The sequence below is a fragment of the Mandrillus leucophaeus genome, unplaced genomic scaffold (genome assembly GCF_000951045.1).
Source record: "Mandrillus leucophaeus isolate KB7577 unplaced genomic scaffold, Mleu.le_1.0 Scaffold1498, whole genome shotgun sequence".
In the NCBI taxonomy this organism is placed as follows: Eukaryota; Metazoa; Chordata; class Mammalia; order Primates; family Cercopithecidae; genus Mandrillus; species Mandrillus leucophaeus.
Window position 1 is genome coordinate 303227 of NW_012101474.1, and position 11577 is coordinate 314803.

Below are 11577 nucleotides of genomic sequence, written 5' to 3' on the forward strand. Positions count from 1 at the left end.
ACTCTGTAAAAATGCACCAATCAGCGCTCTGTGTCTAGCTAAAGATTTGTAAACGCACCAGTCAGCACTCTGCAAAAATGGACCAACCAGCACTCTGTAAAATGGACGAATCAGTGCTTTGTAAAGTGGACCAATCAGCAGGATGTGGGAGGGGTTAAATAAGGGAATAAAAGCTGGTCACCTGCCGCCAGCATCCGCGACCTGCTGGGGGTCCCCTTCTACCCTGTGAAGTCTATGTTGTTTTGCTCTTCACAATAAATCTTGCTGCTGCTCACTCTGGGTCCACGCCACTTTTATGAGCTATAACATTCACTGCAAAGGTTTGCAGTTTCACTCCTGAAATCAACAAGACCACAAACCCACCGGGCAGAACAAACAACTCTGGGCGCACCACCTTTAAGAGCTGTAGCACTCACTGTGAAAGTCTGTGGTTTCACTCCTGAAGTCAAGTGAGACCACAAACGCACCGGAAGGAAGAAACTGCACACACATCTCAAGGAACAAACTCTGGTCACAGTCAAGATCATACCACTGCAATCTAGCCTGGGCAACGAGAGTGAAACTCCATCTCAAAAAAATAATAATAAATAAAAGAAAATGTAAGAAGATTTTACACATTTTGAATGGCAAAAGATTTCTTAAACAGTACATAAAAATACAGATTTCTCTTCTTCAAAAATAAAGAATTTCTGTTCAAGAAAGAACACCACTGACAAAGTTGGTGTATTAAGGTGTGAGATTTGCAACATCCCACACCTAAAGTATCAACATCTAGAATGTGCAGGGTGTATGTTAATCAACCACAACAAGGAGGCAGAACCTTGTAGAAAAAATATTCAAAGCACAAGAACAGACAGTCCATGGAAGGAGAAAATCTAATGCCTTAAAGTAGATGAAGAGCTGCTCAACCTAACTTGAAGTCAAAGAAATACAAATTAAAATACAAATATATCACTTCACACCCATCGTAAACATTAGAAATATAGGTAATATGGCCAGCCGTGGTGGCTCACCTCTGTAATCCCAGCACTTTGGGAGGCTGAGAGGCAGGCAGATTACTTGAGGTCAGGAGTTTGAGACCATCCTGGGGGTAGTGAAACCCGTCTCTACTAAAAATACAAAAATTAGCTGAGCGTGGTGGCAGCTGCCTGTAATCCCAGGTATTCAGGAGACTGAGACAGGAGAATCCCTTGAACCCGGGATGCGGAGGTTGCAGTGAGCTAAGATCACGCCACTACACTCCAGCCTGGGTGACAAGAGCAAAACTTCGTCTAAAAAAAAAAAAAAAAAAAAAAAAAAAAAAAAATGCAGGTAATACCCTGAGAATGTGGGGAAACAAATTCTCCAGTCTCATTGTACTGGTGGCTGAGTAAACAGGTGAACAATATGGCAGGAAAAGCGTTTAGGGCTCAGAAAACCCATTCCCAAGTATGAGCTTCCCAAACCCTGCACAGGTCCAGTAGGGGCTATGGATGAAGGAGGGTGATGCACACAGCATTGTTTGAGAGAGCAAGCTGGAGCAGCCGGGATCCTGGATGTGTCCATCCGTAAGGGAATGGATGTGCTTGATGGTTGTCATAGAAAACCATGCACCAGTAAAAAAGTTAGGAGCTAGATTTTTTTTTTTTTTTTTTAAGATGGAGTCTCACTCTAGCTCAGGCTAGAATGCAATGGCACCATCTCCGCTCACTGCAACATCCACCTCCTGGGTTCAAGCAGTTCTCCTATCTCCGCCTGCCAAGTAGCTGGGCTTGTAGGTGTGCGCCACCATGCCCAGCTAATTTTTGTATTTTTAGTAGAGATGAGGTTTCACCATGATGGCTAGGCTTGTCTTGAACTCCTGAACTCAAGTAATCCGCCCACCTCGGCCTCCCAAAGTGCTGGTATTACAGACATAAGCCACCATACCCGGCCACTAGGAACTAGATTTATGCACAGCAACAGATATGTTGAAAAGGTTAGAAATAGCCAGACTTGGTGGCTCACGCCTGTAATTCTAGCACTTAGTAGGAGGCGGAGGGCTGAGGTGGGAGGATCACTTGAGCTCAGGAGTTTGAGACCAGCCTGGACAACATAGTGAGACCTCATCTCTATTAAATAAATTAATTAAGTTAAAAATACATTGATGAATGAAAAAAATAAGAAACTGAATCAGAGCTATATCTCAATACTAGTTGTATAAGTTAAAAATCAACCCCCTAAAGGATATTATATATGTACATGTGTGAATGTACGCTTATATGTATATATACAGATTTGTGTGTCTGTACACACACACAATTTTTTCTTTCAGAATACGCACTTTTTTTTTGTTCTTGTTTTTTTTGTTTTGATGGAGTCTCTGTCTGTCACTAGGCTGGAGTGCAGTTGGTGCAATCTTGGGTCACTGCAACCTCCACCTCCAGGATTCAAGCGATTCTCCTGCCTCAGCTCCCCAGTAGCTGGGACTACAGGCGTGCGCCACCGCACCCAGCTGATTTTTGTATATTTAGTAGCGATGGCGTTTCACCATGTTGGCCAGGATGGTCTCGATCTCTTGACCTCGTGATCTGCCTTCCCTGACCTCCCAAGGTGCTGGGATTACAGGCGTGAACCACCACTTCTGGTGGTGTATTCTAATACGCATATGGTTTTAAACCATCGTGTCTCCATCTTGGTGCTATTCACATTTTGGACCAGATAGTTCTTTGTTGTGAGAAGCTGTGTGTACACTGTAAGATGTTTAGCACTATCTCTGTGGCCTCTCTCTAGCTGATGCCAGTAGCACCCACTCAGTTGTGACAACCAAAAATGCCTCCAGACATTGTTAAATGTGTCCTGTGGTAGAGGGAGCCTAGCTGCCCTGGCTAAGAACCACGCATCTAAACCATATGTCAAATGCATTAGTGTGACCACTTAGGTTCTCAGAGGCACGGGTTGTGAGAGGGACTGTGTGAGGAAAGGAAAAAATACTAAAATGAAACAAGAGCGGAGTCTTGCACACAATGGTTATGATGTGCCGTGAACTGAGGAGAATGATTACCTCAACTATGGGTAGCTGAGGTCCAAATACAAGAAATAAAGAAAAACAAACGAAAGTTGGCCTTACTCCTCTGAAATGGTGTGTGTTTATTGGTATTCAATCAGCCACAACCTGAGTGTCTTTGAAGGCAAGGAAATGTAGTGCACGATATAATCTTTTGCATTTTGGCTTTCGCCGTGACTTTAGACAGAGTGAAGACGCCTTGGTGTTTCTTTAATGAGATGTACGAAAGCAATTTTTGAAGGGTGCAAAAGCTCTAGTGTCAGGAAGACTGTGTTGGATTAACCAACAGACAGACAAAACCTGTACAGAAGCGTTAACTAAAGCAGACGACAAACACAGCTAAAAAACAAGATAAGCCCCAATGGACTTACCTGGATTTTGCAGCAAGAAACCAGCCAGAAAGAAGCCTTTAAAAATAAATAGTACAGTTGTCCTCTCCATACCCATGGGTTCCGCATCTGTGGACTCAACCAGCCTTGGGTCAAAAATACTACTTTTAAAAATGGCAAGCTGGGTGCAGTGGCTCATGCCTTTAATCCCAGCACTTTGGGAGGCCAAGGCGGGTGGATTACTTGAGATCAGGAATTCAAGATCAGTCTGGTCAAAATGGTGAAACCCTGTCTCTACCAAAAATACAAAATTAGCCAGGTGTGGTGGCATGTGCCTGTAATCCCAGCTACTCGGGAGACTGAGGCCGGAGAACCACTTGAACCCAGGAGGCGGAAGCTACAGTGAGCCAAGATCATGCTATTGCTCTCCAGCCTGGGTGACAGAGCGGGACTCTTGTCTCAAAAAAAAAAGAAAAGAAAAGAAAAAAAAAATATTGCAACTGTATGAACTTTTATTGATCATTATTTCCTAAGCAATACAGAGTAACAACTATTTACACAGCATTTACACTGTATTAAGTATTATAAGTAATCTAGAGATGATTTAAGGTATATGGGAGCATAGATTGTGTGTAAATACTATGCCATTTTATATCAGGGACTTGAGCATGCAAGGATTTGAGGGAGGTCCTGGAACCAGTCCCCACAGATACAGAGGGACTACTGTATTTTTGCTATGGACTGAACGTTTATGTCCTCCCAAAATTCAAATGTAGAATCCCTAACTTCCAATGGGATAGCATTTGAAGCTAGGGCCTTTGGGAGGTGATTGGGATTGGATGAGTTCATGAGGGTCAAGCCCTTATGATAGGATTAATGCCCTTATAAAAAGAGATACTGGAGAGCTTGCGCTGTCTCCCACATATGCATCAAGGAGGGGGCCATGCAAGCTCACAGCAAGATGACGGCCACCTAGAAACCAAGAAAAAAGGCTTCAGGATAAAATGTACCTTGCTAGCACTTTGATTTTGGACTTCCAATTCTCTAGAAGTGTAAGAAATAAAGTTTTGTTGTTTAAACCTAGTCTGAGGCCAGGCTCGGTTGCTCACACTGGTAATCCCAGCACTTTCAGAGGCTGAGACGGGCGGATCACAAGGTTAGGAGTTCGAGACCATCCTGGCCAACATGGTGAAATCCCGTCTCTACAAAAAATACAAAAAGTCCCAGCATGGTGGCGGGCGCCTACAGTCCCAGCTACTCAGGAGGCTGAGGCGGGAGAATCGCTTGAATCCGGGAGGTGGAGGTTGCAGTGAGTCAAGACCACATCATTGTACTCCAGCCTGGGTGACAGTGAGACTCTGTCTCAAAAAAAAAAGAAAAAAGAAAAAAGAGTCGCATATTATTAAAAGGTACAGGTAGTGAATTAGAAAGCTACAGTGGCTATTCATATTAGATAAAATAGACTTCAAGATGAGGAGTATTACAAGAGACAAAAAGGTCAGTAGGATGGAATATATATATATCCAGTAACAAAGTATGACAAATGTATAAAGCAGAACTTGATAGAAATAAAAAGAAATAGACAAATCTACAAAGTTAGAGATTTTCACACACTTCTCTCAGTAATAGAACAACTAAAAAAAAAAAAAAAAGATAGGTTTACAGAAGATCTGAAAGACACTATTAACATCCTTAACCTAACTAACATTTATAAAATATCACACCCAACAATTGAAAATACACTTTCTTTTCAAGGTCACATGGAATGCTCGCCAAAATGGACAATATCTTTCAGAAAAATAGAGAAAAAACTTCTGAACTTTTTTTATTAAGTTAGTGTTACCTTAAGGTCAAAATCAGACAAAATATCGCAAAATTAGTAAACAAAACTCAGATCAATATTCCTCATAAACATAGATACAAAAGGCTGGGCGTGGTGGTGCACGCCTATAATGCTAGCATTTTAGGAGGCTGAGGCGGGTGGATCACCTGAGGTCAGGAGTTCAAGACCATGCTGACCAACATGGTGAAACCTCGTCTCTACTAAAAACACAAAAATTAGCCAGGCATGGTGGTGGGCGCCTGTAATCTCAGCTACTCAGGAGGCTGAGGCAGGAGAATCACCTGAACCCGGGAGGCAGAGGTTGCAGTGAGCCGAGATTGGGCCACTGTACTCCAGCCTGGGAGACAGAGTGAGACCATCTCAAAAAAAAAAAAAAGATACAAAAATCCTTAACCAAATATTACCAAATTGAAGCAAGCAATTAATGAAAAGAAGAAGGCATTATGATCTAGTGTAGTTTATCTCAGGAATGAAGGTTGTCTAACATTTAAAACCAATCAATATAATTAGTTGTATTAACAGACTAAAAAAGGATAAAACCTCATCTCAATAGATGCAGATAAAGCATTTGACAATATCCAGTGTCCCTTTATATTGAAAACACATAGCAGGCTGGGCACAGTGGTTCATGCCTATAATTCCAGCACTTTGGGAGGCTGAGGTAGGCAGATCACCTGAGGTCAGGAGTTCGAGACCAGCCTGGCCAACACGATGAAACCCGGTGTCTACTAAAAATACAAAAAAAAAAAAAAATTAGCTGGGCGTGGTGGTGGGTGCCTGTAATCCCATCTACTCAGGAGGCTGAGGCAGCAGAATGGCTTGAACCTGGGAGATGGAGGTTGCAGCGAGCCAAGATCGCGCCACTGCACTCCAGCCTGGGCGACAGCTAGAGTGAGACTCTGTCTCAAAAAAAAAAACCAAAAAACAAAACCCCAGCAAATTAGGAAGAGAAAGGGACTTAAGGGATTTCCTCAATCTGATAAAAAATATCTATAACAAAACCTACAGCGACACTATACTTAATGGCAACAAACTGAACACTTTCTCCCTAAGATTTGGAACAAAGCAAGGATGTCTGCTATGGTCAGTCCTGTTCAACATTGTACTGGAAGTCCTTTGTGAAAACAAACAAACTGGCCTGGCGTGGGGGCTCCCATCGGTAATCCCAGAACTTTGGGAGGCTGGGGCGGGCAAATCATAGGGTCAGGAGTTCGAGACCAGTAATAGTGAAACCCCATCTCTACTAAAAATACAATAATTAGTTGGCGTGGTGGTGTGCGCCTGTAGTCCCAGCTACTGAGGAGGCTGAGGTGGGAGAATCGCTTGAACATGGGAGGCAGAGGTTGCAGTGAGCCAAGACCACGTCATTGCACTCCAGTTGGGCGACAGAGTGAGACTCCATCTCAAAAAAAAAAAAAAAAAAAAAAAAAGCTAAGGCATATACAAAAAGAAAAAAATACCATAACAATTACATAATCTTATCAGTGTTGTAGAATCCAAAGTCAACATTAAAAAAATTATGTTTTGATATGTTAGCAATAAACTATTGAATGGAAAAATTAAGAATACAACTATTTACTAGACCATCACTCAGTAAGAAATACTGAGGGATAAATTTAACAAAAGGCTTACAAGACTGGTATTCTAAAAACTGAGAGTATTACTGAGAAAAATTAAAGAAAACCTAAATAAAATGGAGAGGTATATCATCTGCATAAATCAAAATACTTAATATTTTCAAGATGTAAATTCTCCCCAAATTGGTTTTATAGATTCAATGCAATACCAGTCAAAATCTGGCAAAATTTTTCTATTTTGTAGAAATTTTCAAGCTGATTCTAAAATTTATATGGAAATACAAAGGACCTAGATAGCTAAAGCCATGTTGGGGGAAAAAAGAACAAAGTTGGAGGACTGGCCAGGTGCAGTGGCTCATGCCTGTAATCCCAGCACTTTGGGAGGCAGAGGAGGGCAGATCACTTGAGGTCAGGAGTTTGAGACCATACTGGCGAACATGGTGAAACATCATATTTACTGAAAATATAAAAATTAGCCTGGCTTGGTGGTGTGCACCTGTAATTCCAGCTACTTGGGAGGCTGAGGCAGGATAATTTCTTGAACCTGGGAGGTGGAGGTAAGTCTTCCAGTGAGCCAAGGTGGCACCACTGCACCCCAGCCTGGGCAACAGAGCAAGACTCTGTGCCCCCACCACACACACACACACACACACACACACACACACACACACACACAAAGAACACTTAAAACTCAATAATAAAAGACCAAAAACCCAATCCAATACTTAAAAAAAAAAGAAAATGTGGTGGGGTGGGGGGCAAATAAACTGAAGCCTCTTCACTAAACTAGCTGTAAGGATGGCAAAAAAAGTACATTGAAAGTAGGCTGAACGTCATTATTCAGTGAAAATTAAAACCACATTGAGATACCACTACATATCCATTATCATAGCTAAAGCTAAAAAGACTAGTGTTGACAATGACTTAAGACAACTGAAACTCTCATTTACTGTTGGTGGAAATGTAAAATGGCACAACTACTTTGGAAAATACAGTTTGACAGTTTCTTAAATGTTATGCATACACTTCCCAAGTTAGTATTGTCAGATAAGGGACACTAGTGAAATTTAAATTTTAGACAAATAGTGAATAATTTGTCAATATAGTCTCTAAATATTGCATGGGATATATGTATCCTAAAAAATTGCTTCTTATTTATCTGAAATTCAAGTTTAAATGGATGCCTTGTATTTTTATTTACTAAATCTGGCAAATCTACTTCCCATACAACCCAGACATTTCACCTCCATGTAATTATCCAAGAGAAATAAAACTATATCCCCCTGTACACCAAAGTTCACAGCAGCCTTTCTCTCTTTCTCTTTCTTTCTTCTTCCTTCCTTCCTTCCTCCCTTCCTTCCTTCCTTCCTTCTTTCTTCTTTCTTCTTTCTTCCTTTCTTTTTCCTTTCTCAGACTCTCACTCTGTTGCCCAGGCTGGAGTGCAGTGGTGTGATTTCCAATCACTACAACCTCCACTTCCCAAGTTCAAGTGATTCTCGTGCTTTAGCTTCCCAAGTAGTGGGATTACAGACACTCACCACCATGCCCAGCTAACTTTTTGTAATTTTAGTAGAGATGGGTTTTTGTCATGTTGGGCAGGCTGGTCTCAAACCCCTGACCTCAGGTGATCCACCCATTTCGGCCTCCCAAAGTGCTGGGATTACACGCATGAGACACTGTACCTGGCCCATAGTAGTCCTCTTTGTAATATGTCCCAAACTGGAACCAACCCAAATGCCTATGAACAAGAAGTCTGGATAAACAAATTATGGTATATCCATACAATGGCATACTATTCAGCAATAAGAAGGAATGAGCTACTAATACACACATAACATGGATGAATAATTATGCTGAGTGAAAGAAGTCAGACCAAAAACAGTACCTATCGAATGATTCTGTTTAAATATAATTCTAGAAAATGCAAACTAACTTATAGTGACAGAAAGCTGACCAATGATTGCCTGGGCCAAGTGTGGGGGTAGAAGGCAGGGAGGGAAGGATGCTCTTTAAACTTCTGGGTGTGATGGATACACTTATCATCTTGATTGTGGTGAGGATTTTACAGGCGTAGACCTATGCCAAAACTCATCAAATCATATTTTTCAAATATGTGCAGCTTATGATAGGTCAATTGTACCTTAATGAAGCTGTACAATTTTATTTGTAATGTTCTTGTATCCTAAGATATAAACTGTACAAATTTTATTTGTAATGTTACTCTGTATACAATAGTTTGTGAAACTGCGTGGCCAGCAAAACAAACATCTTACTCACTTAGAGAGATAGGACCAACAAATCTAAAAGCTAAATAAAAGCACAAGTGTTAAACAAGATGAAACGGAGGATAATATTTGTAAATACTAAAGCAATGTGTTTTAATTTCCCTTCAAACTCATGTTCCTTTGCAGCTTTCATGGAGACAGCCCTGACGCTTATAACCAGAGAGCTGAAAAGAGCTGTTATCTGACTTCATTTTATTTTTTGAGACAGAGTCTTGCTCTGTTGCTCAGGCTGGAGTGCAGTGGCGTGATCTTTCCTAACTGCAACCTCCACCTCCCAGGTACAAGTGATTCTCCTGCCTCAGCCTCCTGTGTAGCTGGGATTACAGGGGCATGCACCACCACACCTAGCTAATTTTTGTATTTTTAACAGAGATGGGGTTTCACCATGTTGGCCTGGCTGGTCTTGAACTCCTGACCTCAGGTGATCCGCCCACCTCGGCCTCCCAAAGTGCTGGGATTATAGGCGTGAGCCACCACGCCCGGCCGTAGAGGAATCTTTCAACCTCTGTAAAAACCGGAAGTGGGGCCCATGAGAGAGAGGAAGTGGGTGAAAGTGCCCAGAAGCAAAGTCCAAACCAAGAGAAGGGACTACAGGTTTATTGATTGCAGATGTTAGCATCAGAGGCTGGCCCAACGACTAGGTAGTGTAAAGACATTATACACATCACCACAAGCAGTTGGCAGGCTCTACTCTTACACCAACTTACAGAGCAATTGTGCGTATGTGTTGGGGGGCTTCTGAGAGAGAAGACATTTGACCTAGAGAAACGGAGCATTAGCCAAAGGCACCGTGCTATTTATTATATCGGACTAACTAGTTTCCTCAACCTACTCCTCTATGTATCCCCATCAATGTCCAGAAGATGCTCACTCAAAAACAAATAAAACTTAGTTTATAGACAAAATGAAGAAAATGCAATCCAAATGCACACCCTAGTGTGGTGGAAATAAATTTGCAATCCCACTACCAACATAATACGAGAAATATTTGAAGGCATTCAGTAGCCGGGCTCGGTGGTTCACCCAGAACTTTGGGAGGCCGAGGTAGGTGGGTCACTTGAGGTCAGGAGTTCGAGACCAGCCTGGCCAAGGTGGTGAAACCCTATCTCTACTAAAAATACAAAAATTAGCCAGGCATGGTGTCGGATGCCTGTAATCCCAGTTACTCGGGAGGCAGAAGCAGGAGAATCGCTTGAACCTGGGAGGCGGAGGGAGAGAGAAAGGGGAAGAAGAAGAAAGATGTCAACTTAAAATCACGAGATTTATGAATTTATAAAGGAGAACTTGATTTCTTATGATAGGTTACAACATTGCAAGCTGAGAAGTGGAGCCTCCGACTGATATGGAATGCAGGCATTTCACCAGATGAAGGGTGGACCGGGTTTTATGCTAAATGGGTTGGCTAAATATATGTTTTGTTTTATTTTCGTTTTTGTTTTTGAGACGGAGTCTTGCTCTGTCATCCAGGCTGAAGTGCAGTACCATGATCTCGGCTCACTGCAGCCTCCACCTCCCAGGTTCCAGCGATTCTCCTGTATCAGCCTCTCAGGTAGCTGGAATTACAGGCATGTGCCACCACACCCAGCTAATTTTTGTATTTTTAGTAGAGAAGGGATTTCACCACATTTGCCAGGCTGGTCTCGAACTCCTGACCTCAGGTGATCTGCCCACCTCAACCTGCCAAAGTGCTGAGATTACAGGTGCGAGCCACCGTGCCTGGCCTAAATATATGTATTTAACAGGTTATAGGAGAAGCTACAAATACTCATGAAAGGTGGTCATGTGCATGCGTGGTAAGCAAGCATGTGTTATATACATCCCATGTTCACTTTGGGGTGGAGACTTAACATTAAAACACAATAAAATTAGGTCTCTATGTCAAAAGATGAAACAAAGCAACTCTGTGTACAGCCTCCATAGACCAGCCAGAACCAGTGCATGGTTGGTGGTCATTTATCAGGAAGGAATGCTTTGTAAACCAGTCAGCTGTCATGTCAAAATCTCAAAACAGGAGGGGAGTCCAGCCTTGGCATCACGAGGTTAACTGAAGTCAGCGGAGGCATCTTCCATTCTTTTTTTTCCAAGGCTTGTTTCTGTTTAACAGTTGGGAGAAAAAAAAAAACAAGTCAAGTGACAGTGAGGAAGGGGACGCAGTGAAGTGTGACTGACCTTCCATCTTGTCATGGCCGGAAACTTAGTTTTGTGAAAAGTTTTTTTAAGGTCTCCTTAGCTAAGAAGAGTTGTTCAGTTGATCAGGGGGCTTAGGATTTTACCTTTTTTTTTTTTTTTTTTTTTCTGAGACAAGTCTCTTTTGCCTAGGCTGGGGTTCAGCCTAGGCAAAAGGTTCACTGCAGCCTCTGCCTCCCAGGCTCAAGCAATTCTTCTGCCCCAGCCTTCCAAGTAGACATGGGGTTTTGCCATGTTGGCCAGTCTGGTCTTGAACTCCTGACCTCAAGTAATCCTCCCACCTCGGCCTCCCAAAGTGCTGGGATTACAGGCATGAGCCACCGTGCCTGGC